Source organism: Pleurodeles waltl, unplaced genomic scaffold, assembly GCF_031143425.1.
Source record: "Pleurodeles waltl isolate 20211129_DDA unplaced genomic scaffold, aPleWal1.hap1.20221129 scaffold_80, whole genome shotgun sequence".
NCBI classification, from domain to species: Eukaryota; Metazoa; Chordata; class Amphibia; order Caudata; family Salamandridae; genus Pleurodeles; species Pleurodeles waltl.
Window position 1 is genome coordinate 2186174 of NW_027150396.1, and position 20248 is coordinate 2206421.

A 20248-nucleotide genomic window follows, 5' to 3' on the forward strand; every position below is an offset into this window, starting at 1 on the left:
ATCTCTTAGACATGAACCATCAACAAAAAGAATTTGGTCATTTTCATCAAGCTTGGTATCCTTGATGTCCGGTCGAGGTTTTGTGCAAAATTCAGTCACCTGAAGGCAGTCATGCTCGACGTCTTCAGCGTTCTCAATTTCAGCATTTTCTCCAGGAAGCAAGGTTGCTGGATTCAACGTAGTGCACCTTTTCAGCTGCACATTCGGTGAGCCCAGAATTATCGTTTCATACCTTGTGAGTCTCGCTCCAGTCATGTGTTGCGTTCGGGAGCGGGTCAAAAGTATCTCAACTGAGTGAGGGACCATGACTGTTACTGGGTGTCCCATCACTATTCCTTCACTCTGAGTGAGGCTGATACCAACTGCTGCTACGGCGCGCAAACACCCTGGGAGTGCTGCTGCAACCGGATCCAAAGTAGCTGAAAAATACGCTACTGGTCTGTTTACGCCACCATGGACTTGAGTCAAGACAGACAAAGAACATGCATCACGTTCATGGCAAAACAATGTGAAAGGCTTCGTGTAATCAGGCATACCTAAAGCTGGAGCCCTGCACATGCACTCTTTCAATTCAACAAAAGCATCCATCTCGTCTCCTTTCAGCTCAATTTCATCCAAGGCATCCTTTTGGGTCAATTTCAGTAGGGGCTTTGCTAGAGACGAGAAGTTGGGTATCCACTGGCGACAATATCCCACCATTCCCAAAAACTTCCTCACCTCCTTCCTTGTCTTTGGTGGACTCATTTGGAGTATACTTCTTATTCTTTCCTTCATTATTCTCCGTGACCCTTTCTCTATCTGGTGACCCAAGTATTTCACTTTCTTCTGACAGAACTGTAACTTGGAAGGAGACACCTTATGTCCATTCCTTCCCAAATGGTTCAACAGAGCAATGGTATCGGCTGTGCAGCCACTTTCTGTCTTTGATGCAACCAGTAAGTCATTGATGTACTGTACTAGGGTTGACTCGAATGGCAATTCTAATGCTTCCAGGTCTTTCTTTAAGATCTGATTGAATATTGACGGTGACTCAGAAAACCCTTGAGGAATTCGACACCAACTGTATACTCTGTCTAGGAATTTGAAACAAAAGAGAAATTGGCTGTCCTCATGAAGAGGCACAGAAAAGAATGCTTGTGACAAATCGATGACTGAGAACCACTCAGCATCGCAAGGGATCTGAAACATTATCACAGCTGGATTCGGTACAACAGGGCAGCATTTGACTATGATGTCATTTATTTTCCTCAAGTCTTGCACAAGTCGGACCTTTCCACTTGGCTTTATTAGTCCCATTATTGGTGAATTACATGGACTGCTTAACACTTCTTTCAGTACCCCCTGCTTTACAAATTCGTCGATGAGTTGAGCAACTTTCATGAGGGTATCTTGTGGCATGTGGTATTGTGGGGTCTGGGGAAAGATTGCATTGGGCTTTACAGTCACTTTCACTGGTTCCACTCCTTTCATCAATCCCACCTCTTTCCCTGTCATATCCCACACTTCCTTTCCGACTGTTTCTCGTAATTCGGCTGGAATGTCTTCTTCAGTTATCATCGGGAAAAGGCAAATCAGAGGATACTCTTCATCGACAGTTTCCATCTCATCCCCCTCTACACTGTCCTCTTCTTCCCCATCACTGCTCGTCTGTATTGTTATTCCTTCGTTCGAACACATGATCGAGCAACCCAATTTGCACAACAGGTCTCTCCCTAACAGTGCTATCGGGCTTGAGTCACATACCACAAACTGATGTACCCCTTGATAGTTACCGATGCTGACTGGAACCGGATCTGTAATTGGGTTCGTCAGGTGTCTGTTTGCTACTCCCACCACTTGAACTGTCCTCCCTGAGAGTGGCAAATTTGGTACTTCACTGCTCTTAACTGTTGAACGTGTGGCTCCCGTGTCAACCAAGAATGAGACACGATGGCCCATTACTTTTCCCTCTACGTACGGACCCCTTTGATCAACTTCCAAGGATGCCGCAAGCACACAGTCTCCTTCTTCTCCTGAACTTTCACTCTCCCATACGTTGTTTATTCCACTCTCACTGTGTAATGGGAACTGTTGTACGGTGCCATTTGTACTCATTACCTGACCCGAGACCTGTGGAGGAACCATCACTTGCTGCTGACTCATTGGTGCCAAGGGTATTTGCATTTGCTGATTAGGTACCATAGGTAACTGCTGTTGCATTGGCTGCATTTGCGTCATCTGCATACGGGGCATCTGCATCTGCTGCGGCTGCATAGGTTGTAATCCCTGCAATTGATTTACAGTCTGAAAATTTGGGCTTGGACCTCTCAATTTCGGTCCCCTCATTGTCTGAAATGCATTGACATCATTGTTTTGCTGACCAACACCTACACCTGCACCTGCACCTGCACCTGCACCTACACCTGCACCTTCCTGCACCAACATCGGGCACTCGCGTTTCCAATGACCGACGATTCCGCACACGTGACACGGCATCACTTTCTTCATTGCCTGCACACCCGTCACAACAGTGTTCAAATCCGGACCATTATTCACAAAACCTCCTCTGCCTCTGCCTCTGGCCTGAGGCTGAAACGCCATGTTTCCCTGTAACTGCAGCTGCGGTTGTGGTACCTGCTGTTGGAACCCTTGCATCCCTTGCAAGCCTTGCAGACCTTGCAGACCTGTTTGAGCTGCCTTAAGCTGCATCATCATCACCTTCTCTTTCAACCTTTTCTGTTTCACTTCAATTTCGTCGCTACAGTATTTCGCATAAGTCAGGACTTCGTCAATCGGTTTAGACTGCCAACAAATCAAATGTGACTTTATCATTTGACTTATTTCTGGCCTCAGCCCTTCCACAAATCTGAAGACAAAATGGAGCATGTCCTTCGCCTCAATAGTTTCCGTGCCACTGTAATTCTTGAACGCCTTCAACAACCTCTCATAGTAACTATGAATCGATTCTTTGGCCTCTTGGGCAGTTCGATCAATCTTCTGCCAATCCACCTTCTTCGCGGGTACCTTAGTCCTCAAATGCTCAATCACCTTATAGTACAAGCTCATCACCAAAGGTGATGGTGCACCTGTCTCCCTGTCCCTCTCTGGTTCACTTGTCGGCCAACCTACAGCCCTTTTGCAATCCTCCCACAAATCTGCCGGAACCACAATCTCAAACAGAGTGTTCAGGTCTTCCCAGAGACATTTTGCAAGCTTCACAAACCTATCAGTCTGCTGATACCATTCAATCGGCTTCTCTCTTAGTTTGGGAAAATCGTCCGTGAAGGACTGAATGTCGCTTCTGTGCCATGGTACATGTACTAATTTTCCCCCTGCTGTCTCCCTCATTGGTAACATTGTTACTGTATCACTACTCTGCGGTCTTTTCTCATTGTGTTCTGTAGCACTGTCCCTCCTCTTTTCCTTCCTCTTTACCCACCTGCTTTCCCATTTGTCTAAGCACCTCCACACTTGTGCACTCTGCAGCAATTCTCTAAGGTGGGTCTTCATGCCTGCTGACCTCATGTGTTCAAAATCTGTGGTCCCAAAATCTAACCTGTAGCTCCTGCTCAAGTGTTTCGTCTTGTCTATGTCAACCCAGTTTCTGTCAGCTGCTTCCTGCAAGCTCTTGTGTATCTTGTTCACTTCCTTCGTAATCCTGGGACATAGATACCTCAGCTCTTTTTCCGTGTAGGACTCTAACCTGTTCACACCCATAGTCCCTTCCACCAATTCTTGTGCTTCCATGTTCAACCTGACCCTATTCATATAGTCTTCTCCTTTCCCACTAGCTGAATTTTGTGTGGAATTCAGACTGTTGAACCACTGTGTCAGCTGTTGCGCATTCACCCCCATCAGGGTAGCGTTCACATCGACTGCCATCGATGGCTGCGGCAGCTTTTCAGTGTTCGATGTGAGAGGTATTATCAGTGGGGGGCTCGACCTCACCAGTGTTGACTGAGCACATATGGGACTAAACTCCATCAAGGACCCAGACCCAGTTGGCTGAGCCGCTATCGGAGTTATCCCTGGAGTGTTTTCTATGCACCTTCTTTCTGTCCCATTCTGCAGCATTGATCCCTGACTGTTCAGACCCGAATTAGGCTGACTATACAGAGGTACCGCTGGACCTACAGTAATGGGTAGTGATATCGCGTCTGGGTTCTGTCCATTCCCCATGTTCTGTGGCATGTTCATTCCCACACCATGGGTCATCACTGCCGGCATGCCCATCTGGCTCCCCGTCATTTGAGCATGTGCATTTCCTCCCTGCATCTGCTTTTGAGGCATCAAAAACTGAGTTGATTCAGCTTGTGCCATTGTTGGGTTGTAACCATTCTGTACTCCCCTTACTGTTGAATCTAGAATCATTCCTGCACTGTTATCACTACTGTAGTACCCTGGCATCTGCGGCTGATAATTTTCTATTGGTTTCAACACAGGCACGTCTGGATATATTCTCCTAACCTGCGGTATCTGCGGGGTGAACAGCAGACTCGGGTCCTTAGATCCCGATGACGCTCCTGAACTCTGGGTTTCACTGTTCTGTACCGGTGCTGGAGGGGCAGAACTGGTACTTGGACCTTGTCCATTCTCTGCATAAGGCGGTGGACGGTCGTTCAGCAATTGCATTATCAACTCCTCATCCTCTAACTCCTCTTCTCTTCTCAACTTTTCCTCGTCCTCTCTATCCTTGGAACACTTCCTGTCTGTCTTACAGGTGGCTTTCTTACCTGTCTCCTCTCCTTCCTTAGTAATTGCGGGGAACAATTTTATCCCCTGCAATACATCTGACCTCCACACCTTCTGTGCATTATCCCACCTAGCATCCGCTAGTGTCTTTTCTACCTTCCTCATTCTGGTCTCAAACTTTTTTTGCTGTTGCTGTCTGGCCATTAGTTCCCAAATTGCTAGAGCCTCAAACTGTGCTGGCCTTGGAGGCACCTTCATGTCGTACATCGTGAATCTCAAATTCTCTAAAATCCTTATATTGAATGTCCCATGTATCGGGAACGCTACGCTCCCATGTTTCTCTGTCCACTTGTGCCATTGCTTTAGCCAAAGACACGGAGCTACCCCCTTCTCTTCCATTACAATGTAAGCTGGTGTACCCTCGGGTGGCGTCTCTTCTCCTACGCTCGCTTTAATGTAAGACTCCCCCTTCATCGCGCTCCTGAATGCTTTAAAGAATTTCATTTTTCTCGTCTTTTATTTAACCAAGTTTATAACCAATAGGTGACTTCAATTCCACAAAACTGTAATCAATAGGTGACTTTAATTCCACAAAATTGTAATCAATAGGTGACTTTAATTCCCGGAATACTCTTCACCTGCCTTTCCCCTTCCAATCGAGTCCCACGGACTGCGTCCAATCCGTGCGCGACCCTTCTCTGCAACCAACCTATCCCAGCGCGGCTCTTAGTGACGTCACACTCACACACACTGCGGCTGACAAAGCCTCGCGGCTAGTCTTCCTTCACTCACCTCCTCTCGTAACAACTTCTTGCATATATTGCGAGCTACCAAAAAAATAAAACAGATCTGTCGGTTTACTACAGGAAGGGTAACACAGTCGCTTCAGGACCTTAGGGACCTTTCACTAGCCTCGGGACATTTCACTAGCCTCTGGCCGCTATTCCGTCTTTCTCAGTCCCCACATTCGCAAGCAAATCTGACCCGCAGACCTACTCTCAACTTGTCAATGATCTGTTCTAGTGCACTTAGAATCTTGTCAAAGCCCGAAGTCGAAGTTTCTTTCACTCCCTACCGCACGTACCGACTTGTTGACCACGCCCGATCAACCTACTAAACCGCCCAGACCACAACATGGATCAACATACTCCGGAGTCTCTTGACCTCGCAGGGCCCGCCTCAACAACAACAACCACGTGGACCTTTTTATGCACAAAGCGCCACACTCACATGAAGTTCGACGACTTCCCTACTCTCACACTCGGAGCCTCACCTCCGCTATCTCTATGAAGTTCGACGACTTCTCTACTTCTACACTCGGAGTCGCACCTCCGCTATCCTTAAAAGAAAATCCTCGCAACCTTTTCACACACCCTGCGGCAATAAGCTGTGCAAGCGCAAAACCCTAACTTCACTCATACCATCACTAGTACCGCCAACGCTGATTCCACACCTCCGTTCTCTCCATTCGCAAGCTCCGAGATCCCGGGAAAGTCGCGGTGGACCTAGCCCATCATCATCTTGTCAATCCGTTTTATCCAAGAAAAATCTAATTCAACTTTTCGAATGGGGTCTCAAAATGCGTAACCGTTAATTCAACACCATGTACTTTAAGAGTACAGGGTCCCAAAAGACGAAACCGTCCTCTGCTACCATCTACTGATAGAGCGGTCCGTAGTAATAATTTTACCTGTGTTCGGACGCTCTTTAGGCCGATGAATCTTTTGACTTAGTGGGAACTCTCTGTACCCTTATATCGATCAGTCGCATCAAATCAATAATCAATAACGAACATAAGCAACACCTTGAACGACATAACACTTTACAATTAATCCAGAATACATTTCGGCGAACCCTGACCTTTCAGTCAGGAATAACCACACCAGTTTATTGCAAAGTTAGTGAATTTATTTCCCTATATTAACAAAGCTAGCACAATATAAATGTGTCTCAATACCAAATGATAAACATATATGAACATTAATAGCTGTCCATAACGTCGAAACAAGTGCAATCTATGAAGCATTTGAATCACAAGGCATTCGATAATGGCAATGCAAATCACTAATATGATAATCTGTAATGAACTAATTGCATACATTTAGTCAGCATAACAAGATCTCAAATTGCATCGTGCGACATATGGAATCCTCGTCTAACCTCAAATTAGCATCGGCATGTGGGACTTCATGCAAAAACAATTTAGCAACATTAATTTAGAAAACTCCTAGCTAGGGCCCTTATCAAAATCAGCAGTTGGTTACCTAAAAGGAACACAATGCAATTTTACAATTTCCTTTCATATTTACCAATTACGATCAGCATACAAGGAAGTCTTCGTCTCACAGGTACCGTTCTTCGGTCATCATGGGTACCCTTTTCTCGATCAGCATGGGACGGGACAAAGGGGGCAGGGGTGAACGGGGCAATTGCCTCACGGCGGCAAGGTAAAACTATTACTTCATGCAAAGGGATCAAATCAAAGTTACAGTCTCTAGGGCAAGAATCATTAAGTCTCTTTCTCTCGATTAGAGAAAGAATCAAAGTCTCTCAAGATGGCGTCGCAGCAAAGTGGGCCATAATAGCTACGAAGTCAAAATGGCGGGATGTCCGATGATAGAGAGTAATGCTCGTAATGGCTATCATAGCGCATAAAGGCCACCTTCTTCTTGTGCACCTGGGTTTTATAGACAACAGTTCAAGTCCTGTAGGGTCTCCATTGGAGGGTTCATAGGTTAGCTTCAAATTGACCAATCAAAAACGACAGTTCTCAAGCTTTTACTTAAGCATACATTATCCTTGGAGAAGGGTACGCAAGTTGCAACATTGTCTCCCAATTAGCTTAATCTCAGAGCCTCCATTGTCCGCACCTGCAAGTCGACCTTGAATTAAAGAGAAAATATGCCAGGCTGGCACTAACTTTAAGATAAGCATGTGAACAGTTTCTGTGGAAAAGTATAGCTTCAAGCAAAAATACACGTTTATTAGCACAGTGGAAAAATACGAACATCTAAACCGTGAGACCAGGCAACTAGGCCAAAGCCTCCGCTAAAGTAATGCTAAGCTAAACATTTCAAACAAGCAAATCGTAGCACACGTTTATGATTATGTCGGATTAGTGCAATTCTAATACACCACGTTATATAAAGCACGCGTATAAATGATGGCAAACTACTCTGAGGGCACATTTTGTCCCCGTACAATCTTAATTAGTTCGGTTAAAGTCACACATGATTATTTCAGCACTACGTTTAAGCGTTAATAAATCAAAACCTTCATTTTCTGCTTCATCACCCGCGACAGGATATGCCCCAAAACACAACGTGGACACATCACAGAAAACAGAGCTGTTTTTTGCAAAGTGCCTACCTGTAGATTTTGGCCTCTGGCTCAGCCGGCACCTAGGGAAACCTACCAAACCTGTGCATTTTTGAAAACTAGAGACCTAGGGGAATCCAAGATGGGGTGACTTGTGGGGCTCTGACCAGGTTCTGTTACCCAGAACCCTTTGCAAATCTCAAATTTTGGCTAAAAGAAATGCATTTTACTCACATTTCGGTGACAGAAAGTTCTGGAATCTGAGAGGAGCCACAAATTTCCTTCCACCCAGCGTTCCCCCAAGTCTCCCGATAAAAATGATACCTCAGTTGTGTGGGTAGGCCTAGCGGCCGCGACAGCAGACGCCCCAAAACACAACGTGGACACATCCCATTTTTTTAAAGAAAACAGAGCTGTTTTTTGCAAAGTGCCTACCTGTAGATTTTGGCCTCTAGCTCAGCCAGCACCTAGGGAAACCTACCAAACCTGTGCATTCTTGAAAACTAGAGACCTAGGGGAATCCAAGATGGGGTGACTTGTGGGGCTCTGACCAGGTTCTGTTACCCAGAATCCTTTGCAAATCTCAAATTTTGGCTAAAAAAACGCATTTTCCTCACATTTCGGTGACAGAAAGTTCTGGAATCTGAGAGGAGCCACAAATTTCCTTCCACCCAGAGTTCCCCTAAGTCTCCCGATAAAAATGATACCTCACTTGTGTGGGTAGGCCTAGCGCCTGCGACAGGAAATGCCCCAAAACACAACGTGGACACATCACAGAAAACAGAGCTGTTTTTTGCAAAGTCCCTACCTGTAGATTTTGGCCTCTAGCTCAGCCGGCACCTAGGGAAACCTACCAAACCTGTGCATTTTTTAAAACTAGAGACCTAGGGGAATCCAAGATGGGGTGACTTGTGGGGCTCTGCCCAGGTTCTGGTACCCAGAATCCTTTGCAAACCTCAAATTTTGGCTAAAAGAAATGCATTTTCCTCACATTTCGGTGACAGAAAGTTCTGGAATCTGAGAGGAGCCACAAATTTCCTTCCACCCAGTGTTCCCCTAAGTCTCCCGATAAAAATGATACCTCACTTGTGTGGGTAGGCCTAGCGCCTGCGACAGGATATGCCCCAAAACACAACGTGGACACATCCCATTTTTTAAAAGAAAACAGAGCTGTTTTTTGCAAAGTGCCTACCTGTAGATTTTTGCCTCTAGCTCAGCCGGCACCTTGGGAAACCTACCAAACCTGTGCATTTTTTAAAACTAGAGACCTAGGGGAATCCAAGATGGGGTGACTTGTGGGGCTCTGCCCAAGTTCTGGTACCCATAATCCTTTGCAAACCTCAAATTCTGGCTAAAAAAATGCATTTTCCTCATATTTCGGTGACAGAAAGTTCTAGAATCTGAGAGGAGCCACAAATTTCCTTCCACCCAGCGTTCCCCCAAGTCTCTCGATAAAAATGATACCTCACTTGTGTGGGTAGGCCTAGCGCCTGCGACAGGATATGCCCCAAAACATAACGTGGACACATCACAGAAAACAGAGCTGTTTTTTGCAAAGTGCCTACCTGTAGATTTTTGCCTCTAGCTCAGCCGGCACCTAGGGAAACCTACCAAACCTGTGCATTTTTGAAAACTAGAGACCTAGGAGAATCCAAGATGGGGTGACTTGTGGGGCTCTGCCCAGGTTCTGGTACCCAGAATCCTTTGCAAACCTCAAATTTTGGCTAAAAAAATGCATTTTCCTCACATTTCGGTGACAGAAAGTTGTAGAATCTGAGAGGAGCCACAAATTTCCTTCCACCCAGCATTCCCCCAAGTCTCCCAATACAAATAATACCTCACTTGTAAGGGTAGGCCTAGTGCCTGCGACAGGATATGCCCCAAAACACAACGTGGACACATCACAGAAAACAGAGCTGTTTTTTGCAAAGTGCCTACCTGTAGATTTTGGCCTCTAGCTCAGCCGGCACCTAGGGAAACCTACCAAACCTGTGCATTTTTTAAAACTAGAGACCTAGGGGAATCCAAGATGGGGTGACTTGTGTGGCTCTGCCCATGTTCTGGTACCCAGAATCCTTTGCAAACCTCAAATTTTGGCTAAAAAAATGCATTTTCCTCATATTTCGGTGACAGAAAGTTCTAGAATCTGAGAGGAGCCACAAATTTTCTTCCACCCAGCGTTCCCCCACGTCTCCCGATAAAAATGATACCTCACTTGTGTGGGTAGGCCTAGCGCCCGCGACAGGATATGCCCCAAAACACAACGTGGACACATCACAGAAAACAGAGCTGTTTTTTGCAAAGTGCCTACCTGTAGATTTTGGCCTCTAGCTCAGCCGGCACCTAGGGAAACCTACCAAACCTGTGCATTTTTTAAAACTAGAGTCCTAGGGGAATCCAAGATGGGGTGACTTGTGGGGCTCGGACCAGGTTCTGATACCCAGAATCCTTTGCAAACCTCAAATTTTGGCTAAAAGAAATGCATTTTCCTCACATTTCTGTGACAGAAAGTTCTGGAATCTGAGAGGAGCCACAAATTTCCTTCCACCCAGCGTTCCCCCAAGTCTCCCGATAAAAATGATACCTCAGTTTTGTGGGTAGGCCTAGCGGCCGCGACAGGACTCACACCAAAACACAACGTGGACACATCCCATTTTTTTAAAGAAAACAGAGCTGTTTTTCACAAAGTGCCTACCTGTAGATTTTGGCCTCTAGCTCAGCCGGCACCTAGGGAAACCTACCAAACCTGTGCATTTTTTAAAACTAGAGACCTAGGGGAATCCAAGATGGGGCGACTTGTTGGGCTCTGACCAGGTTCTGTTACCCAGAATCCTTTGCAAACCTCAAATTTTGGCTAAAAGAAATGCATTATCCTCACATTTCGGTGACAGAAAGTTCTGGAATCTGAGAGGAGCCACAAATATCCTTCCACCCAGCGTTCCCCCAAGTATCCCGATAAAAATCATACCTCAGTTGTGTGGGTAGGCCTAGCGGCCGCAACACGGCACACCCCAAAACACAACGTGGACACATCCCATTTTTTTAAAGAAAACAGAGCTGTTTTTTGCAAAATGCCTACCTCTAGAATTTGACCTCTAGCTCAGCCGGCACCTAGGGAAACCTACCAAACCTGTGCATTTTTTAAAACTAGAGACCTAGGGGTATCCAAGATGTGGTGACTTGTGGGGCTCTGCCCAGGTTCTGGTACCCAAAATCCTTTGCAAACCTCAAATTCTGGCTAAAAAAATGCATTTTCCTCATATTTCGGTGACAGAAAGTTCTAGAATCTGAGAGGAGCCACAAATTTCCTTCCACCCAGCGTTCCCCCAAGTCTCCCGATAAAAATGATTCCTCACTTGTGTGGGTAGGCCTAGCGCCTGCGACAGGATATGCCCCAAAACACAACGTGGACACATCACAGAAAACAGAGCTGTTTTTTGCAAAGTGCCTACCTGTAGATTTTGGCCTCTAGCTCAGCCGGCACCTAGGGAAACCTACCAAATCTGTGCATTTTTGAAAACTAGAGACCGAGGAGAATCCAAGATGGGGTGACTTGTGGGGCTCTGCCCAGGTTCTGGTGCCCAGAATCCTTTGCAAACCTCAAATTTTGGTTAAAAAAATGCATTTTCCTCACATTTCGGTGACAGAAAGTTGTAGAATCTGAGAGGAGCCACAAATTTCCTTCCACCCAGCGTTCCCCCAAGTCTCCCAATACAAATGATACCTCACTTGTGTGGGTAGTCCTAGCGCCCGCGACAGGATATGCCCCAAAACACAACGTGGACACATCACAGAAAACAGAGCTGTTTTTTGCAAAGTGCCTACCTGTAGATTTTGGCCTCTAGCTCAGCCGGCCCCTAGGGAAACCTACCAAACCTGTGCATTTTTGAAAACTAGAGACCTAGGGGAATCCAAGATGGGGTGACTTGTGGGGCTCTGACCAGGTTCTGTTACCCAGAATCCTTTGCAAATCTCAAATTTTGGCTAAAAACACGCATTTTCCTCACATTTCGGTGAAAGAAAGTTCTGGAATCTGAGAGGAGCCACAAATTTCCTTCCACCCAGCGTTCCCCTAAGTCTCCCGATAAAAATGATACCTCACTTGTGTGGGTAGGCCTAGCGCCTGCGACAGGATATGCCCCAAAACACAACGTGGACACATCACAGAAAACAGAGCTGTTTTTTGCAAAGTGCCTACCTGTAGATTTTGGCCTCTAGCTCAGCCGGCACCTAGGGAAACCTACCAAACCTGTGCATTTTTTAAAACTAGAGACCTAGGGGAATCCAAGATGGGGTGACTTGTGGGGCTCTGCCCAGGTTCTGGTACCCAGAATCCTTTGCAAACCTCAAATTCTGGCTAAAAGAAATGCATTTTCCTCACATTTCGGTGACAGAAAGTTCTGGAATCTGAGAGGAGCCACAAATTTCCTTCCACCCAGCGTTCCCCTAAGTCTCCCGATAAAAATGATACCTCACTTGTGTGGGTAGGCCTAGCGCCTGCGACAGGATATGCCCCAAAACACAACGTGGACACATCACAGAAAACAGAGCTGTTTTTTGCAAAGTGCCTATCTGTAGATTTTGGCCTCTAGCTCAGCCGGCACCTAGGGAAACCTACCAAACCTGTGCATTGTTTAAAACTAGAGACCTAGGGGAATCCAAGATGGGGTGACTTGTGGGGCTCCGCCCAGGTTCTGGTACCCAGAATCCTTTGCAAACCTCAAATTTTGGCTTATAAAATGCATTTTCCTCACATTTCGGTGACAGAAAGTTCTAGAATCTGAGAGGAGCCACAAATTTCCTTCCACCCAGCGTTCCCCCAAGTCTCCCGATACAAATGATACCTCACTTGTGTGTGTTCGCCAAGCGCCTGCGACAGGATATGCCCCAAAACACAACGTGGACACATCACAGAAAACAGAGCTGTTTTTTGCAAAGTGCCTACCTGTAGATTTTGGCCTCTGGCTCAGCCGGCACCTAGGGAAACCTACCAAACCTGTGCATTTTTGAAAACTAGAGACCTAGGGGAATCCAAGATGGGGTGACTTGTGGGGCTCTGCCCAGGTTCTGTTACCCAGAACCCTTTGCAAATCTCAAATTTTGGCTAAAAGAAATGCATTTTCCTCACATTTCGGTGACAGAAAGTTCTGGAATCTGAGAGGAGCCACAAATTTCCTTCCACCCAGCGTTCCCCCAAGTCTCCCGATAAAAATGATACCTCAGTTGTGTGGGTAGGCCTAGCGGCCGCGACAGGAGACACCCCAAAACACAACGTGGACACATCCCATTTTTTTAAAGAAAACAGAGCTGTTTTTTGCAAAGTGCCTACCTGTAGATTTTGGCCTCTGGCTCAGCCGGCACCTAGGGAAACCTACCAAACCTGTGCATTTTTGAAAACTAGAGACCTAGGGGAATCCAAGATGGGGTGACTTGTGGGGCTCTGACCAGGTTCTGTTACCCAGAACCCTTTGCAAATCTCAAATTTTGGCTAAAAGAAATGCATTTTCCTCACATTTCGGTGACAGAAAGTTCTGGAATCTGAGAGGAGCCACAAATTTCCTTCCACCCAGCGTTCCCCCAAGTCTCCCGATAAAAATGATACCTCAGTTGTGTGGGTAGGCCTAGCGGCCGCGACAGGGAACACCCGAAAACACAACGTGGACACATCCCATTTTTTTAAAGAAAACAGAGCTGTTTTTTGCAAAGTGCCTACCTGTAGATTTTGGCCTTTAGCTCAGCCGGCACCTAGGGCAACCTACCAAACCTGTGCATTTTTGAAAACTAGAGACCTAGGGAAATCCAAGATGGGGTGACTTGTGGGGCTCTGCCCAGGTTCTGGTGCCCAGAATTCTTTGCAAACCTCACATTTTGGCTAAAAAAATGCATTTTCCTCACATTTCGGTGACAGAAAGTTGTAGAATCTGAGAGGAGCCATTAATTTCCTTCCACCCAGCGTTCCCATAAGTCTCCCGATAAAAATGATACCTCACTTGTGTGGGTAGGCCTAGCGCCTGCGACAGGATATGCCCCAAAACACAACGTGGACACATCACAGAAAACAGAGCTGTTTTTTGCAAAGTGCCTACCTGTAGATTTTGGCCTCTAGCTCAGCCGGCACCTAGGGAAACCTACCAAACCTGTGCATTTTTGAAAACTAGAGACCTAGGGGAATCCAAGATGGGGTGACTTGTGGGGCTTTGCCCAGGTTCTGGTGCCCAGAATCCTTTGCAAACCTCAAATTTTGGCTAAAAAAAATGCATTTTCCTCACATTTCGGTGACAGAAAGTTGTAGAATCTGAGAGGAGCCATTAATTTCCTTCCAACCAGCGTTCCCCCAAGTCTCCCGATACAAATGATACCTCACTTGTGTGGGTAGGCCTAGCGCCTGCGACAGGATATGCCCCAAAACACAACGTGGACACATCACAGAAAACAGAGCTGTTTTTTGCAAAGTGCCTACCTGTAGATTTTGGACTCTGGCTCAGCCGGCACCTAGGGAAACCTACCAAACCTGTGCATTTTTGAAAACTAGAGACCTAGGGGAATCCAAGATGGGGTGACTTGTGGGGCTCTGACCAGGTTCTGTTACCCAGAATCCTTTGCAAACCTCAAATTTTGGCTAAAAGAAATGCATTTTCCTCACATTTCGGTGACAGAAAGTTCTGGAATCTGAGAGGAGCCATAAATTTCCTTCCACCCAGCGTTCCCCTAAGTCTCCCGATAAAAATGATACCTCACTTGTGTGGGTAGGCCTAGCGCCTGCGACAGGATATGCCCCAAAACACAACGTGGACACATCACAGAAAACAGAGCTGTTTTTTGCAAAGTGCCTACCTGTAGATTTTGGCCTCTAGCTCAGCCGGCACCTAGGGAAACCTACCAAACCTGTGCATTGTTTAAAACTAGAGACCTAGGGGAATCCAAGATGGGGTGACTTGTGGGGCTCCGCCCAGGTTCTGGTACCCAGAATCCTTTGCAAACCTCAAATTTTGGCTTATAAAATGCATTTTCCTCACATTTCGGTGACAGAAAGTTCTAGAATCTGAGAGGAGCCACAAATTTCCTTCCACCCAGCGTTCCCCCAAGTCTCCCGATACAAATGATACCTCACTTGTGTGTGTTCGCCAAGCGCCTGCGACAGGATATGCCCCAAAACACAACGTGGACACATCACAGAAAACAGAGCTGTTTTTTGCAAAGTGCCTACCTGTAGATTTTGGCCTCTGGCTCAGCCGGCACCTAGGGAAACCTACCAAACCTGTGCATTTTTGAAAACTAGAGACCTAGGGGAATCCAAGATGGGTTGACTTGTGGGGCTCTGACCAGGTTCTGTTACCCAGAACCCTTTGCAAATCTCAAATTTTGGCTAAAAGAAATGCATTTTCCTCACATTTCGGTGACAGAAAGTTCTGGAATCTGAGAGGAGCCACAAATTTCCTTCCACCCAGCGTTCCCCCAAGTCTCCCGATAAAAATGATACCTCAGTTGTGTGGGTAGGCCTAGCGGCCGCGACAGGAGACGCCCCAAAACACAACGTGGACACATCCCATTTTTTTTAAGAAAACAGAGCTGTTTTTTGCAAAGTGCCTACCTGTAGATTTTGGCCTCTGGCTCAGCCGGCACCTAGGGAAACCTACCAAACCTGTGCATTTTTGAAAACTAGAGACCTAGGGGAATCCAAGATGGGGTGACTTGTGGGGCTCTGACCAGGTTCTGTTACCCAGAACCCTTTGCAAATCTCAAATTTTGGCTAAAAGAAATGCATTTTCCTCACATTTCGGTGACAGAAAGTTCTGGAATCTGAGAGGAGCCACAAATTTCCTTCCACCCAGCGTTCCCCCAAGTCTCCCGATAAAAATGATACCTCAGTTGTGTGGGTAGGCCTAGCGGCCGCGACAGGAGACGCCCCAAAACACAACGTGGACACATCCCATTTTTTTAAAGAAAACAGAGCTGTTTTTTGCAAAGTGCCTACCTGTAGATTTTGGCCTCTAGCTCAGCCAGCACCTAGGGAAACCTACCAAACCTGTGCATTCTTGAAAACTAGAGACCTAGGGGAATCCAAGATGGGGTGACTTGTTGGGCTCTGACCAGGTTCTGTTACCCAGAATCCTTTGCAAATCTCAAATTTTGGCTAAAAAAACGCATTTTCCTCACATTTCGGTGACAGAAAGTTCTGGAATCTGAGAGGAGCCACAAATTTCCTTCCACCCAGCGTTCCCCTAAGTCTCCTGATAAAAATGATACCTCACTTGTGTGGGTAGGCCTAGCGCCTGCGACAGGATATGCCCCAAAACACAACGTGGACACATCACAGAAAACAGAGCTGTTTTTTGCAAAGTGCCTACCTGTAGATTTTGGCCTCTAGCTCAGCCGGCACCTAGGGAAACCTACCAAACCTGTGCATTTTTTAAAACTAGAGACCTAGGGGAATCCAAGATGGGGTGACTTGTGGGGCTCTGCCCAGGTTCTGGTACCCAGAATCCTTTGCAAACCTCAAATTTTGGCTAAAAGAAATGCATTTTCCTCACATTTCGGTGACAGAAAGTTCTGGAATCTGAGAGGAGCCACAAATTTCCTTCCACCCAGCGTTCCCCTAAGTCTCCCGATAAAAATGATACCTCACTTGTGTGGGTAGGCCTAGCGCCTGCGACAGGATATGCCCCAAAACACAACGTGGACACATCCCATTTTTTTAAAGAAAACAGAGCTGTTTTTTGCAAAGTGCCTACCTGTAGATTTTTGCCTCTAGCTCAGCCGGCACCTTGGGAAACCTACCAAACCTGTGCATTTTTGAAAACTAGAGACCTAGGGGAATCCAAGATGGGGTGACTTGTGGGGCTCTGCCCAGGTTCTGGTGCCCAGAATCCTTTGCAAACCTCAAATTTTGGCTAAAAAAATGCATTTTCCTCACATTTCGGTGACAGAAAGTTGTACAATCTGAGAGGAGCCACTAATTTCATTCCACCCAGCGTTCCCCCAAGTCTCCCAATACAAATGATACCTCACTTGTGTGGGTAGGCCTAGCGCCTGCGACAGGATATGCCCCAAAACACAACGTGGACACATCACAGAAAACAGAGCTGTTTTTTGCAAAGTGCCTACCTGTAGATTTTGGCCTCTGGCTCAGCCGGCACCTAGGGAAACCTACCAAACCTGTGCATTTTTGAAAACTAGAGACCTAGGGAAATCCAAGATGAGGTGACTTGTGGAGCTCTGTCCAGCTTCTGGTACCCAGAATCCTTTGCAAACCTCAAATTTTGGCTAAAAAAATGCATTTTCCCCACATTTCGGTGACAGAAAGTTCTAGAATCTGAGAGGAGCCACAAATTTCCTTCCACCCAGCGTTCCCCCAAGTCTCCCGATACAAATGATACCTCACTTGTGTGGGTAGGCCTAGCGCCTACGACTGGATATGCCCCAAAACACAACGTGGACACATCACAGAAAACAGAGCTGTTTTTTGCAAAGTGCCTACCTGTAGATTTTGGCCTCTAGCTCAGCCGGCACCTAGGGCAACCTAACAAACCTGTGCATTTTTGAAAACTAGAGACCTAGGGAAATCCAAGATGGGGTGACTTGTGGGGCTCTGCCCAGCTTCTGGTACCCAGAATCCTTTGCAAAACTCAAATTTTGGCTAAAAGAAATGCATTTTCCCCACATTTCGGTGACAGAAAGTTCTGGAATCTGAGAGGAGCCACAAATTTCCTTCCACCCAGCGTTCCCCCAAGTCTCCCGATAAAAATGATACCTCAGTTGTGTGGGTAGGCCTCGCGGCCGCGACAGGAGACGCCCCAAAACACAACGTGGACACATCCCATTTTTTTAAAGAAAACAGAGCTGTTTTTTGCAAAGTGCCTACCTGTAGATTTTGGCCTCTGGCTCAGCCGGGACCTAGGGAAACCTACCAAACCTGTGCATTTTTGAAAACTAGAGACCTAGGGGAATCCAAGATGGGGTGACTTGTGGGGCTCTGACCAGGTTCTGTTACCCAGAACCCTTTGCAAATCTCAAATTTTGGCTAAAAGAAATGCATTTTCCTCACATTTCGGTGACAGAAAGTTCTGGAATCTGAGAGGAGCCACAAATTTCCTTCCACCCAGCGTTCCCCCAAGTCTCCCGATAAAAATGATACCTCAGTTGTGTGGGTAGGCCTAGCGGCCGTGACAGGAGACGCCCCAAAACACAATGTGGACACATCCCATTTTTTTTAAGAAAAGAGAGCTGTTTTTTGCAAAGTGCCTACCTGTAGATTTTGGCCTCTGGCTCAGCCGGCACCTAGGGAAACCTACCAAACCTGTGCATTTTTGAAAACTAGAGACCTAGGGGAATCCAAGATGGGGTGACTTCTGGGGCTCTGACCAGGTTCTGTTACCCAGAACCCTTTGCAAATCTCAAATTTTGGCTAAAAGAAATGCATTTTCCTCACATTTCGGTGACAGAAAGTTCTGGAATCTGAGAGGAGCCACAAATTTCCTTCCACCCAGCGTTCCCCCAAGTCTCCCGATAAAAATGATACCTCAGTTGTGTGGGTAGGCCTAGCGGCCGCGACAAGAGACGCCCCAAAACACAACGTGGACACATCCCATTTTTTTAAAGAAAACAGAGCTGTTTTTTGCAAAGTGCCTACCTGTAGATTTTGGCCTCTAGCTCAGCCAGCACCTAGGGAAACCTACCAAACCTGTGCATTCTTGAAAACTAGAGACCTAGGGGAATCCAAGATGGGGTGACTTGTTGGGCTCTGACCAGGTTCTCTTACCCAGAATCCTTTGCAAATCTCAAATTTTGGCTAAAAAAACGCATTTTCCTCACATTTCGGTGACAGAAAGTTCTGGAATCTGAGAGGAGCCACAAATTTCCTTCCACCCAGCGTTCCCCTAAGTCTCCTGATAAAAATGATACCCCACTTGTGTGGGTAGGCCTAGCGCCTGCGACAGGATATGCCCCAAAACACAACGTGGACACATCACAGAAAACAGAGCTGTTTTTTGCAAAGTGCCTACCTGTAGATTTTGGCCTCTAGCTCAGCCGGCACCTAGGGAAACCTACCAAACCTGTGCATTTTTGAAAACTAGAGACCTAGGGGAATCCAAGATGGGGTGACTTGTGGGGCTCTGCCCAGGTTCTGGTACCCAGAATCCTTTGCAAACCTCAAATTTTGGCTAAAAGAAATGCATTTTCCTCACATTTCGGTGACAGAAAGTTCTGGAATCTGAGAGGAGCCACAAATTTCCTTCCACCCAGTGTTCCCCTAAGTCTCCCGATAAAAATGATACCTCACTTGTGTGGGTAGGCCTAGCGCCTGCGACAGGATATGCCCCAAAACACAACGTGGACACATCCCATTTTTTTAAAGAAAACAGAGCTGTTTTTTGCAAAGTGCCTACCTGTAGATTTTTGCCTCTAGCTCAGCCGGCACCTTGGGAAACCTACCAAACCTGTGCATTTTTGAAAACTAGAGACCTAGGGGAATCCAAGATGGGGTGACTTGTGGGGCTCTGACCAGGTTCTGTTACCCAGAACCCTTTGCAAATCTCAAATTTTGGCTAAAAGAAATGCATTTTCCTCACATTTCGGTGACAGAAAGTTCTGGAATCTGAGAGGAGCCACAAATTTCCTTCCACCCAGCGTTCCCCCAAGTCTCCCGATAAAAATGATACCTCAGTTGTGTGGGTAGGCCTAGCGGCCGCGACAAGAGACGCCCCAAAACACAACGTGGACACATCCCATTTTTTTAAAGAAAACAGAGCTGTTTTTTGCAAAGTGCCTACCTGTAGATTTTGACCTCTAGCTCAGCCAGCACCTAGGGAAACCTACCAAACCTGTGCATTCTTGAAAACTAGAGACCTAGGGGAATCCAAGATGGGGTGACTTGTTGGGCTCTGACCAGGTTCTCTTACCCAGAATCCTTTGCAAATCTCAAATTTTGGCTAAAAAAAACGCATTTTCCTCACATTTCGGTGACAGAAAGTTCTGGAATCTGAGAGGAGCCACAAATTTCCTTCCACCCAGCGTTCCCCTAAGTCTCCTGATAAAAATGATACCCCACTTGTGTGGGTAGGCCTAGCGCCTGCGACAGGATATGCCCCAAAACACAACGTGGACACATCACAGAAAACAGAGCTGTTTTTTGCAAAGTGCCTACCTGTAGATTTTGGCCTCTAGCTCAGCCGGCACCTAGGGAAACCTACCAAACCTGTGCATTTTTGAAAACTAGAGACCTAGGGGAATCCAAGATGGGGTGACTTGTGGGGCTCTG